This window comes from Chaetodon auriga, chromosome 1, assembly GCF_051107435.1.
Source record: "Chaetodon auriga isolate fChaAug3 chromosome 1, fChaAug3.hap1, whole genome shotgun sequence".
NCBI classification, from domain to species: Eukaryota; Metazoa; Chordata; class Actinopteri; order Chaetodontiformes; family Chaetodontidae; genus Chaetodon; species Chaetodon auriga.
In genome coordinates, this window is record NC_135074.1 from 20,578,651 (window position 1) to 20,593,623 (window position 14,973).

A 14,973-nucleotide genomic window follows, 5' to 3' on the forward strand; every position below is an offset into this window, starting at 1 on the left:
GTGTGTGTTTCTTTCCTCAGGCAGTGCAGATTCCCTCATTTATCTTCTCCTTCCTCTGCCCCCTCAGACTGGTCACCTCTCTCTTTCACTCAGCGGAAGTCATATTCTACTAAAACAAACTGATTTGTCTTGCTTTGTCCGAGTCGCGTTCAATTTGATCTGATCACTTTGCTGATAATGTTTGAATTCAGTTCAGCTGTTCAGTCTTATTTTCTCTATTTCAGAGCACTGGGTGCTATCATTATAAGCTATAGCTCTGTTGCATATGGAAATCATTTAGAAAACATATTTACTCCAAAAATTGAAACAAACCGCTTTAATCACCTGGTCGAAAAGGTAAGACAGTGGGTCTCCATGATTGTCTGATCAGACTCAGGTCAGAGTGATTCAAGGTTCTGCTCTTTATTTGTAAGATCAGACTCCTTCATGTTTGACTTGCACGACCCCAGTCTCAGTAAACAGCTTTAATTGGAATCACTTGGTCACCCTTAAGCAGGATGAACAGGGCTTTGTTGCCAGCATGGCAGCTACCAGAACCTGACATCCCTACATATCTCCAAAGAGGTGGCTGGACCACAGAGACCATATGAATATCGCACACATCCAAAAACGTGTAGCAGCAGTACTCACAGCTCCGCTACCAGTACCTTTCTGCTAATAATAGCAATGATACTAATAATAATGACAACATTACTAAAAGCAGTAATGTTGATATTGTTGAAAATGACACAGGGAGGAACAATTCTATTTTAATTGGCATAATTTGTATTAAATTGATATAATGCTTTCATCCACAGTGTCAAACCGTCTTTTAAAGTCAAATGCCCTGTTTTGGACTCTAATCTGAAATATGCTAGAACAGATATTCTCAGAATAACGGGATGAACACATTATGAGTGATAGCCCAAGATTTTGCTTAAAAGATGCTGCAGAAGATAACAAGCTTCCCAAAGCTTCCTCTGCTGCTGTAATTTGTCCTGTGTAAATAGATGATTTCTTTATAAAACACACAAGGAACACACAAGTAGTTGGTTGTTGCGGCTGATGCATGTGTGAGATACAATTACACAGAGTTGCCTGTACAATCGAATGAAATCTAATTCAACAGCACAGTGATAAATCACTACATTGAGAGGCACATGCGATGGCCACATAGTGAACTTATCACAGTAAATAATAAACTGTGTAACACTGTGTTCATTTGTTTTTGAGAAACAAACAAAACCAAACAAAGAACTCTGTTTCAAATCTTCACTGTCCTTTGTTTGTCCTGCACTCCTTTCATCTCATAGAGTTACATACCATACAATAGCAGCACACAACAATAAATATAAAATAAATCAAAAAATTAAATAACATCTAATCTAATATTTCTTAGCTCTTTCACGTCTGTCTTGTGAATTAATTGGATATTTGTATCCACTGTGCTGGATTAAATGAATAGGAGGAAGGGCCTTAGGACTGACTTATGAACACTGAGACAGTTTAAGTGTGGCAGAAATAGCATCCATTCATTCTTGTGTGATTCCTTAAACTTCCTTAAGTGAATAAATGACCATCTGAGGAATGGGGCATCTGTGCAAATGTCCTCTCAAATTAAATAAAGAACATGACTCTGATTAAGGTCACGTTTGAATGGACTTTTTTTTCCCCCTCGCAGCTTCCAGGACATTCCAGGATATTAGAGCTGTGAGTGAGCTCTCTGTTTTCTCTTGCTGCTGACCTTCGCTCAAAAGGTCACTTGAGTTTCAGCGTGGTCATCGATGCTCTTTCGATGTCTCAGTAGCTCCCTGATGCATGGCCACCCGTCCTCGTCACAGGCTCTTGTTAGACTGCACTCAGCTGACGGGGCTCGAGATTGATGTCAGAACTTGGAAACATCCTTGTTTGGAATTTTCTAAGTTTGATTATATATGTATTGATTGTTTGTTCATTTCTGTGGCAGAGCAGAACCAAGATATGGAGAAATATTATTATTACATATTATTATCTTGCTTTGTGAGGTCATTTTAAGTTTTTATCTGTTTTTTTAAACACTAATCTTTTTTGAGTTGATACAATCATAAACACAAACGTAGGACTCACAAAAAGCATAAATTTAAAGCATTCAGTGCTGCAGTCGAGTGCCTCATATTAGATGCTTCTTTTCTCTAGAAAATGACATAAACTAGAAATAAGAGGTTTTTTTTATGAGGCAGCATAAACTCCATGAACTGTACTGAGATATGAGCTTCAACCACTCATGTTACAAAGCATCCACCTTTCGGGAGGAACAAGTCATCGCAGCCATACCCATGATGCAACAGAAGAACCCGAATTTCCATTCAAGTCTGGCCTTGTGTAAGAGTCTTGATTATCACTTGCACATGTGAAACCTCATGTGGGAACAACACCAAACGTCTCCTGTTAATGACATTTCAGGAAATAGACAAACTGAAGCGCTATATGGAGTTTTCAGGGTTCATCCATCCTCTCATGTAGAGATTATTCCGCAGATCGGGAGGGTTCATGACTGCTTTCCCCCTGCTGTTTGCATACTGGAATCAAGCACTCTTGAAGCTCATGTGGTTGCCACATAAAATGTTTAATGTGCCTTCATGCTTGTTAAACCAAGACACAGAGAAAAAAGTTCAGTATCATCCAGAGCCACCATGTTAAAGTCTTTGATTAACAGGGAGTTTACTCTGTGTGAGTGTTTCATGTGGAAACTCATGTGAGGTAATTTGGAAAAACCATGTGTTATGCAAATAGCAAACGAATAAACTGTAATGCAACACTGGTTCTGTGAGCTTGAATGCTCTCGTGCGTTAAAATGCGCAGTGCTGTCAGTTTGTACGCTCTCATGTCCCGACTTCCACCCTGCGTATGCTCGGAAAAGCTCCGATCCAAGTAGCTACGAAGCTGTGATTAAAAAGCACAAATATATAAACATTTATAGAAACAGCTCAAATCTTTTATGAAAGTTCAGTATTTCTTGACATCTGTGCACATGTTCAGCAGCAGCCCTGCCCTTTGACCTCTTCACTGAGCATCCCACATGCTGCTGTGGCCCTCTTCTTCTGGAGTCCTGATGATGTCCGGTGGCCCGAGTTCATAGGTCATAGCGATGACAGCGAGCACCTTGCTGCGAGACTCCTATCTGCCCACCAAAATAAACAGAGGAGGGTCTGCTCCAGCCCTCCCACAACACCCCCCGTCCAGCTCTGACTGAGTCTCAGAGATTAAACGCACAGGACGCACAGGATCCTGCCTTCCCTAAACCAAATACTGTCAGGGTCAAAGGTCGAGCTCGGGGATCACAGTCAACATTTATCCCAGCGACGTTGTCCCAGAGAATCAGTCTGGGCTGTTTTCCCTTGCTGGATTCCTGTTTGAGGAGCTTTTCGCCACAACCTGTTTGCCTTTCTCTTTTCTCTGCTAACACATAAACAGCCACAGTGTGCCTCAGTGAAGGAGCTAAATTTGCACATCAACTCACAAAACACATCAAAAACAGCCCTGTGTCATATCTGTAACATTTGTCACCAGAAAACAAGAGACGCTCTTGTGCCATATGTGAAATAACACACACTCACGGTTAAACTCACATTGATTTAGTCTGGCATAAGGTGCAGTAAAGAAAGTTAAAAAAAAAAACAACTCTCTGGAACACCTGAGAAATGACCGAGGGAGTAAAACAACCTGGCTCTCACTATAAATAGGCCTGTCAAGCCTTTTTATTTGTGCCTAATTTACTTTACAAGTGCTTCCATATGACGGTCATATACAAGAGAAAAATGGCAGGATTACAGGAACATGAAAGACAACTTCGCTCCCCTCCCTGCATTCCACACTCCTCACATGCTACTGCATATTGTGAATCTCAGAAAGGTGAAGCATATGAGAATATTTCGCTCTCTCTAGTTTTATTCAGAAGCTACATCACTGAAAGATGACCTGTTCGCAGTCTTTTCCTTTAACAGATGTGCCATGTTTTCAGGCCAGTTGGAAGAGTGCTACAAAGTATGTTGTCTGAAGCAATATTTGTTCTATTAACATTGAATCAATTGCTATTCTTTATGTGAATGGTTGCCAGTTCTATCATTCCTACTGAGATTGAATGTCTGTGTGTGCAGCTCTTTCTATCATCCAGCCAGTCTCCACTCATTTATTTTTTAATATGGATGAAACCCTCCAGTTTTCACCAGCTTTCCTGCATAAGACTGTGGGCAGCCATAGAAACCCTGTTGTCCACACTGTCTCAAATAAAAGAGGCACGACTAAAACATGATTGCTACTAGGATTACATTCACAGGCAACGTTCAATCCAATCTAGGATGTGTGACATCCTTAATGCTGCACCAAAGTCATGAGGCTGAGGCTGGGATGAACGGTTGGCCGTGGAAAACTCAGGATGTTAACACAGAGACCAAGGTTTGGGCCCCATTGTTGGTTTACACCACAAAAAATTTGGTTAGGTAAAGATTATGGTGATCATTCAACCCAAACGCCAGAATAAACGTTGGCATGCTGAAACTTTCTTTATGTTCAAGCTTTACGCTTATTTACGGTTCAATTTTTGTTGTGACGATGCTGTGGTTAACATCTAGTTAGGTTTATACACAAAAACAACTTGGTTAGGGTTAGGAAAAGATCATGTTTTGGCTTAAAATACCAGCCGTTTGTTGCCACAAACATGGCTGGGAAATGTCCCAACGTCTCCTTAAAAATACTCGGTTTTGTTGCAAGAAAATCCAACAGCGTTCTGCTGCTTGGCAGTCGTCTTGTCTGGCTGTCACGCCACCAGCGTCCCCTCCTCCTCCTGATCAGAAATTCGGCTCATATACGTGTACCAACACATGTTGCAGAAACATTAATAGATACACATGAAAAATGTAATGTATTTGTGGTTTGCAGAAATGTACAGCACCAAAATTTTCCTCTGGCGACTGAGCTGGTCACTGGTTTAACAAGTTGCCTAAAGAACCATCAATATGTTAACCATGGCTAACTTGCCAGGAGATGTTATTTTAGATAAACAAATTGAAGACATTGGCAGTGAGGCATTTGAAGAAACATTTAATATAAACCTCACAACTAATGAGTGTTTCCTTCAAAATGTATTTGCCAATGCAAATTAATTGCACATGAACAGTGTTTCAGGAGCTGAGCTCGTTGCACGCTACCATCATGTCATGAGACGGTGTCGGCCCGATGAAAACTGTGGCTGGTGAAGGAAATTAAAAATAGCAAAATAAAGAGATGCAGATATTTTTGCCAGGACCAAAACAAGAACTAGAAGTGTCATATTAGACTTGTATTTAATAGAGGACTCAGGAGCGTTTCTTCTGCTGGATAAGTACAATATAACTTGTCTTCTGATTAATTTAATAACTAAATTATAGTTTGCAAACACATTAGTCATAAATATAACATGGGCAGATATTATATATCTCAGTGCAAGGATGTGTTTGTCTACTTTGTCCAGTGCCAGAAAATCACTCAGCACAACTTTAAAGAGGAGATATTAAGGGTTTGATTACAGATTACAAAAAAATATGGAAATCAGTGGTTAATCGTAATCCAAATAGACTGTGTGTCATATGATTAGACTACTATAAACCAATAAGGGCTTCTGATGTAATAAACTATTTGCTATTGAAACAAATCAGTTGGAAAACCTAATAAAACCAGGCCAGATACATTATGGTTTAATATCAACTTACATTTATGAGTTTCATGGTTTGGTACTGAAATTTCAGCAACAAGGTTGAGGTTAGTATGAGGCAGGAGATCTTCAGTTAGCGACCTCGAAAATATCTAAAGTGAAGACAGCTGGCCTCATTGACTGTCAATGAAAGTCAGTCCCATCTATAAAGAATTAATAGAAGTTTAACTCTTTTCTGGCAGCGACTGCTCTTCTGTGGTTTTCCAAACCTTAACACAGAGCACTGCAAGAGACTCAGGGTTTAACGCAGCTTTGTAGACTTTCAGTGTTCTTGTCTGTCCAGAAAGTCCTGACCAAAAGTATTTCTAGAAATTAAGTTTGAAAAAATAAAAAATATATAGAGGCTGCACACCATGTGACACAACACACTGCATCATGAAAAGAGAGCCAGTGGAACCAAAAAGGTGACAGCATCAACCCGCACTTCAGCATCTGGACATTTACAAAGACAGGGTGGTAGGGAGGCAGACAACAAATTGCTGGACATTTGTGTAATTTATTCAGAATACGGTGCCCTCTAGATTGCAGCCTGCAACCTATTTGCACAGCATTATCTCTCAGAAGTGGTTGGAGTCGAGTGAGGTGCCAGTGCAGAGTTTCTGAAGTATCTTCATACTGGTACACATTAGTATCACATGTCTCCACTGCCTGTTTTTTACTAAGCTTATAGTGGAGCTTAAACATGTGTATTACTTCAGCTGTATTGGCAGCAGTTTGGCTATTGATGCTGGAAAGTTTTAGGAGCGTTTTTTTTTTCAATGTATGTATCTCACAAACAATGAAAAGCTTTACAGAGGAACACATTTTCGGTATCAATATGCCTCAAAATTATTCCTCAAATGGCAGCTTGTTCTTTTCTCTGATCGCTGGTTACCATGTTGAATGAATAAAAGTGGCAGGAAAAAAAAAAAACTTCATTACTGTTGACAGCAACCTACAGCACTTACTGTAAGTTACCCCGGCCTTGAAAATACATACAGTAGCACATTTTGAAACACTGCTATCACATTTGTTGCTGTCAGCTGCGCAATCACCATGTTCAAGTCTCATTATCCTCTGTGGAGTGCCGTGGACATATTTGTGGCCGTGGTTTCCAGAGATTGTAAAGCCAAGTGAAAACCTCCCTAAAAGCTCTCTGCCCAGTAGAGCCAGCACGGTCGCTCTTGAGAACTAAATTATAGGTAGGGGCATAAACTGAGCAAGAGAGGTTACCAAACATGCCAAGCATGAGCCATTTAAATACCAGCGGGCGATTGCTAAATAGTCATGAATCTGATTAATGGCAGCTAACAGCTTTTTCTGTTTCATACACGTTTAATAGCTTTTTGTTAAGTATGTATTCAGACACAGTACTCCCTGTGTGTGCTGCAGCGTCAAGGCTGCCCACTTTGTTGTGACATATACTGTGAAAGCAGCTTTAGCTCAAGTGGAGGAATCAGTCTCGGCTCCGTCTGTCAGTGTGCTTGAACAAGGTGCTGAATCCCAACAACTCCCAATGAGCTGGGAAAAAGTGTATGTTGCTTTACACAAAAAAATCAACTGCTGAATCCGAATTCATGGCTCTTTACTTTACTAGTCAATTAAATGACTGTCAGTGTTCCTCATCACTATATTGTGCTCATTTTCTCAACCTGCAATTCATGTGAACATGCCTGCCGCCTCAGATGTTACCTTGACAAGGCTGTACACATTTACAGTTTGATCCTCAGCACGAAACACTTTTAAATCAATCAGCACAATGAGGTCATGGTTAAACCAAAACAATTAGCAGCTCATAAGCAGCTAAACACTTCACCACAAGCGTCCATGTTTTTCTCACCCTCAGAGCTTTTCCTACAACTTCTGACATCCAACCACAGATGAACACAGCAACAGTGCAGGATGGTGCAGCGCAGGACAGCCAACCATTCAGGACAGCAACACACCCTCTCCTTAAACCTGCAATCTGGTACTCTGAGTTTTCTCTACAGAATACATGAGCGTATGCACGCACGCACGCACACACACACACACACACACACACACACACACACACACACACACACACACACCCCTGTGCGGTGTGCTGTGTGTGCCAGCTGTGTGTGCTCTGAATTTGATGAAGCAGGATAATTCTCTCAACTGATCATATCAGTAAAGGAAGAATCCCAACATCAACACCAGATTCTTGAGGTAGTCACATATGGGAAACATTTTTCCAGATCCTAATAAACTTTCATCTGTGGATTTTGTGTATGTAGAGGGTCTGGATGGGCTGGGCACCATCTCCAGGCCTCCTGCAAGGTCTGTAGACCTCAAAGTCAAGGAAGAAGTTTCAGAAAAGGCGGATGGAAAATAATAACCCTGGACTGAATCCACACTGTACTGCACTGACGTGCACACACATACAATCTACTGTGTGCAGAACTCACAAAACCATGCACAAGCATGTGAGACAGAAGACAGAGACTGCATGAAAAGTCCAACTAAAATGTTTTAAAAACTGGTTTATTTGATATAAAAATGGTGTCTTCACGTTTGCTTTTGTATCACATGAAACCAAGAAAGCGCAATGGGAAATCCAGCTCTGTGCTTATAGACCAGAAACACTGAGGTCCACTGAGAGTTTACCTGTTCTAACTTTGAACCTGCCATACATGCAGTGCCAGATGTTTAAAGCTTCTCCACAGGAAGTCCAGCAGATGTTTCACTGGCACTGTGAGCAGTGGAGGTGCAGACCATCGCTCTGACTGTGTACACCAGATTACACACCAACCGAAACTCAAAGTGAGGACCAAGAAAGCGAGAACAGATGATTTTTCTATCTTTACCTCCTTGGGGCCTTTTATTAAATTCAAGATAAGTGCAACCGCTGAGTCCTTTCTTGCTTTGCCCTCTTTCTTCATTTAATTTGATCAGAAAGTCTGCTGACGCAGTTTGGTCCCCCGCTCATGTGAAACCAATTTCAGCAGCGCATAAAAGTCTGCTGCAGCGCTTCAAACAGGCAGAGGCTCGTCTCATGCTCGCCCAGGAGACCCTCGGCCAGATCGGGCATAGATGTGTGGACCCGCAGGTGTGTTCTGAGCACCCGTCACATCAGGGTCAAAAGAGGGAGGAGGAGAAGCTGTTTCACACGTCCAGCAAAGTGAACAGAAGGCGAACACACAACCTGACGAGCACGTGAACAAAGCAACAGCGAAGTCAGTATGTTTAGTGTCATGCAGTCAGGACCACAGAAAGATGATATGGTGTAGACAAACCAGACCACCAGCCACATATACATGATACACACACACCCCAGTATTGTGTTACCACACAGCACCATGGATCTCAAAATTAAAAAAATGGCTACGACTATCTAACTGTTGGAGCCAAGGAAAATCAAAGAAAAGCCTTAATCTCAGCCAGTAGTCTGCATGTTGGACTTCGATGATTTCAGTGCAACATGTTCATTTGTGCAAATGTAGTACAAGGCTGATTTTTGCCTTGTTGAGTTTTTATGAAAACCATACAATGTGTGAGACCATAAAGTAGACATAAAGCAGCTGACCTTTCATCCCAAACCACTACCAGAAAACAGTGGTTCAGTCCTCCAGTTTCTTTACTGCAGACACCTTTTTTTCACAGCAGAAAAAGTGCAGAAAAAAGAGGCAAAGAAGGTGACTGAAAATGTCTGTCTTCACAATTTGCAGTAAACACACTTCAGTGTGTTTATTTACAGTTATTTGATACCACTTTGTAGCTTCATGGTAGTCTGGATCAACCACCAAATCATGATGTTAAAACTGTTGCAAATACACAAAGTAGAAAAACATTTTGTTTAAAAAAAAAAATGAACAACTAATATTTGAATAACTAAGGTCTCTTCTCTTTTACATTGTTGTTTCAGGATTGTTTCAGTGTTTCACCATGAATCATGTGGTAAAAATCATATTCATATAACAGTGTTTAATTCTGTGAATCAGAGCATTTTTGTGATTTATTGTTCACTGATGTTTGATTCAGAGAGCACAGCATTCATACATCTGTGTAGAATTTGTTTCTTCTTTTCTGACATTCATCAACACTCACAGTGTGTTATCACTGTCCTTTGTGCCAAAATCCACAGCGAGCTCTCACACAGAAGCCCAGTTCGGGTTGAAAGTGAATGACATTAACACCACGCAAACGTGAGTAACATTGCAGAAATGTGCTCTCATGCCAATAAAGATTCAGTTTCCCGTAAGTTAAGTGTCATTTCTGGCTGACATCAGCTGCAGTGTGTCACACCAACAGCATTATATTTGGCGTATGAGGTATAACATTTTGGAAAATGTACAGCTGAACAGGCAGCGTAGGAGCTGAACAGAGATTGAGTTTGAGGAGAGTTGGAAAATAATAATAAATCCAGGACTCAACACTGTGAGCTTGTTCAACTTTAAAATGTAAGTTCCTTTGCTGCCTTAGAAACGAGAGTTTACTGAACTAAACTTGAATGATTAGTTCAAAGTTGGCTCGCGAGTTATTGTAATATGAAATTAATTTTAAGTCACTGAACTTGAGACATCAGCTTCAGCAAACCTTGTCTCACTGGCACGTTACATCCAGATTCCCTGTGTGTTGTTGTCATAGTCTAAAGACTCAGATGTTCAGTTGCTGCAGATTACGGCTCTGGCAGGAGTTTCACAAGTACAAGGACGGTATTTATGGCTGCTCCCAACAAATTTACAAATTTACAATGTATTCTGCTCGGGACAAAAATGGGTTCCGACCTTCAGTGTGGTTAGCATTGTTTCATTACTATCAGAGGAAACAACAATGACTTCACTTGATATGTGTTCACAACACACAACAAATTTTCATCGTGTGTTTCTCCTTTAAACGACAAAAAAGAGTTTTAACTCTCAGACAATGCATGCTGGGAAGTCTGTGCTAGTAATGCTTCTGCAAGAACGTTAAATGATCACATCACATTTCAAGTCAAAGGACTTCCTGCCAGATGTTTTGATTTGCTCTGGAAATGTAATCTGCATATACCTAACTTGAAATGAATAAAACTTTTATATTTACATTAGGTTGATGATAAAAGATGGTTTAATTCCACTGAATCCCTTCATTATGGTCTACAGTGTAGAAGTCTATGAACCCCTTTTGCATTTGAGAGTAAAATATCATTTTTTACCATCTGCATCTGCGCTATTAATTAACTGACCGCAGAAAGCATTGTGGATGTTTCTTTTGTTCAAAAATTACTGCAGGAGGAAATCTAGGAAGCATATTGAGGTCTATGTTATGTTTATTCTCTGGAGTGTGTCATTAAATCTGACATTTAGAGGTCTTCACTTATACTGAATCCTGCAGAACTTCGCCCTGTAACACAGTGTTCTGTGCTTCACTTGTGGCTTTAGTAAAGTAGAAATAATTTGCAATCAACAGGATGTGACACATACAGTGACACAGCAGGCCTAAATATAGTAAGAAATAGAAGTCAGATGTGTTGAAATGTAAGAATAGATACTATTAAACGCGTAAAACACTGTGATGAAGTCTACACTGAAAGTAAAAGAAATGGGTTGGGTCCCGTAGTCATCAAAGAGTTCAGCACACACGGGTACAGCACTGTTGTTCCACACTGAAACACTGTAATGGGATATGACAGGGGGATAATCTCTGATTCAGGCACATACACTGCATTTGTATGTCACGAAGATGAAACAGTTGAGCAGAATTTAGCTCATTCTGTACACTGTGAAAGACGGAGAATGTGGTCAAGACTGATTTCAGATGTTTTTGTCTGAGGCCCGGGCGGCCCGTCATGGTGCCAGGTGAGTGCCACTGAAATGTTATTCCAATCTCATATTTTACTGCCATGTGTGATGTGTTCAAAATGGCCCAGACTGCACTTTGGTGCCCAACAAATCTCTGCTGCACACACACACACACACACACGATGTATGATCCCCAGTATGTTGAGAAAGTCTGGGTTTGCGTATACACTGAGATGCCCAAACAGGCTCTGCGAAAATGGAATGTCTCTTTTATGTGAAATTAAATAAGATCAGCTTGTGGGCCTCTCTCCTTCCTTTTCCGCTTTCCGTTTTATGTTCATTTCCATTCCCGAACAAAGCCGTCTCTCCACGGTGTATTAATGCCCATCAAAGGCCTCAATCAAGTTGCTTTGCCACAGGCTAAAGCCAAACTGGAGAGGCTAAAGTTTAATGTTGTCAGTGCAGCAAGGATGTGGGCTCATGTCTCTTCCGTGTCCTTGTGTTTTCTTTTAACCCCCACATTCGCAAATATCTTGCAAGTCCGATTAGTGGAGCAAGGCATCTGAAAACAGCACGCACTAAAGGGCCATTTCAAGGTCACTGACTGTGACAACAGTCTTAGTCATTGTGCCATTAGGACAATGTCTTTATGTATTTCACTGAGAGAGGAAAATTCAGAAAATAAGACATAATTACACAGGGCTTCCTAAAAAAATTAGTCACAGCTGTGAGTCAATAGACTCTTAGTTTAGAAGTATCCGGCAATCAGAAATATTTATGAAGAAGCTGTCTGCTGACATTTTCTCATCCTGAAAACTTCCCTTACACACATTAACCCTGTCTATTGTGTGCCCTGACCAGAGGAGTGTGTACATACTATAGTATAAATACATATATTGTATGTAATTAACAACAGGGATCATTTTAATGGTCATAGATTCACATTGTTTTCACTGAACTGGTAAACTTAAGTCTGACATGCAAAAGTTCTGAAAATCATGGATAATTTATTCATGTAAAGCTGCAAAAACTAAGGAATAAGTTAGAATAAGTCTTTGTGCTGCCAAAGAATATATTTGTCTGTGTAATAAAATGCAATAAAATGTATAATAGATATGATCAAATGAATGTTTTATCATCCAGGGGACTGTCATCATGTGGTCCTTATAAACGAGCAGATTCAGACCAGTCGTCTCTCCACAAGAGAATATAAACAGTCGAATCAAATGTATGATTCTATTTGACTCTTGGTGTGACTTCTTGGTGTAAGTGTATGTGTGTGCGTGCGTGTATGTGGTTGTGTATTACTCACGTTGTGGGGACATAAATCTGTTGACACAGTCACATTGTGGAGGCGCGCCTTCCTTACGGCGACAAAAGCAAGTCCACGTAAAATAAATCATTAAATCTTAAGGTGAAGACTTGGGTTAAGGTTCGGGTAAGGTTGGGTTTAGGTAAGTAGTGGTTACGGTTATGGTAAATGCAGCTCCATGCAATGACGCCAAAAGTGATGGAAATACATGTGTGAGTGTTTGTGTGTGTGTGTGTGTGTACGTGTGTTTTAATGTTCCCTTATTCGCTGCAGGTGGGCCCAGTGTCAAGAGGAAGCTTTCACCCGCTGTGCCAGAAAACTGACACGTAAATAATTTTTCAATAGTGAGCAACACAGCCCCTCTCGCTCTCACTCTGACCATCCTGAGCTGTAAAAAGAGAGAGAGGGAGACCGTGCATGGTTCTTATAACAAAGCAATTACAGTTAGTAAAACTGGGGACACTTTTCTCTGTGGAATAAAAGGAGACCAAATCACGCTTGTGGCCAAAGCATGAACCGCACTCCAAACATGCCAATGGAAATATAAAACACACTATATTCCATCTTTATTTACAGTGGTTGCAGACTTCCTGGAGCTACATTACAGATGAAAAGAGATTAGATAATGTTCAGGCACATATAGCATATGCAGAGTCCTGCTGGTGTCCACTGGGCCTATAAAAAGATTCATTAGTGATCTTTCGATTCTGGGGCCTGGTGCTGAACAAAAGGTCCTTAAAATACATAGAACCACACAGGTAAAGGCTGCAAACATGAAGCATTATTGATATGCACTGTAAAAATCATAAGAGTAGCCCAACGCACTCTCACTGAAAAAGTAAATCTGTGCAAAAGGTGTAACATTACTACATTACAAGATCATTACCCAACATCCGCTCACTGCTAAGAATAGCACAGACAGAAGTATAACGTTCCAGCAGGTTGGAAATTTGGCTAAATAATCATTAAGTCTGGTTCACTGCCATAAATCACGCTGCTGACATACAGGGAGAGGCTTCAAAGCAGCTCGATATTAGTTTGACCGTATTAAATGAAACATAAACTGTTGTGAAGTCATTCCATCTTCCCCCCTTGAGACAGTCGGTTTACAGCTGAGCGTGAGCCAGCTTTTTCAGAGCATGAACGTTGCATCAGATGTACAAGTATGGACACCTTTCAGCCTGACGGACTTCAGCTGAAATACAGTCGTGTATTTCCTGCTAAGCTTTCGCTCTGTTGCCTTATTGTTTCCTCCCAGACATGTGCTCGTATGTGTGCATGTGTCCACCATGTGTGCATGACTGTATGAATATGTTTGTGTGTTTGTTGCAGTGTATGCGCTCACTAAAGCCTCTCGCTTTGAGTCTGTCACTTTTTCTGCTGGTTGCTTACAAGCTCTGTGAGGAGCCCAGCTCGTCCTTCACTGCTCATTTTCCAAAAAGGATGCCAGTGCTGCACACCTGGACCGAACTGTGTGCTGTTTATCGCTTATTTTGCCAAACCAGGATATTTGAAAACTTCAAGAAAAATTCCAACATGTTTTTGTGAACACAGTGAAAGTTACCTGCATGAGCATGAAATCCCTCTTTCAAGTTCACAGGATTGTGAAAATAGGCTGCCTGTTAGAAATTATGGGGTAATATTACTTATTTATGTATGTTTAATTTTATGAGGAAATACATTTATTTCCATAATTATTTCATTGATTCCACTATGTCATCTCATGTACATTCAACAGAATGTGCATTTCATGATAGCCCTGCTCACATCAGCAGCCTAACTGGCTAACACAAGCATATCTAACAGCAGTATCAAAAATCTAATTGGACTTAAAGGAAAACACAATGTTTGGAAGTAATTCTCTTGAAAGTGCAGTGGCTTTGAGGACGGGTGTGTTTTCTTTGTGTGCATAGTTAGCCATTTATGGAAACCTTAATGAAGGGCTTGTCTTGTGCTGTATGTCTTAATTTTACTGACATGACACTGCTTTAAGAGACAAACAAAAAAATTACTCATAACACAATTAGATTGTGCTGAATTAAATTGCATTGTGCTGGAAAAAACATTATAACAATAATATTTTAAAGTCTTTGTTATTCGAAGTGCTTATTAAGGACTCACAATTCATGAAGGCAAGGGCACATTGGTCTGATCAACTTCAGAGCTGCAGCGATTAATCGATTGGTTGTCCACAAATTGAATTAATCAGCAGCTGTTTTTAGAATCAA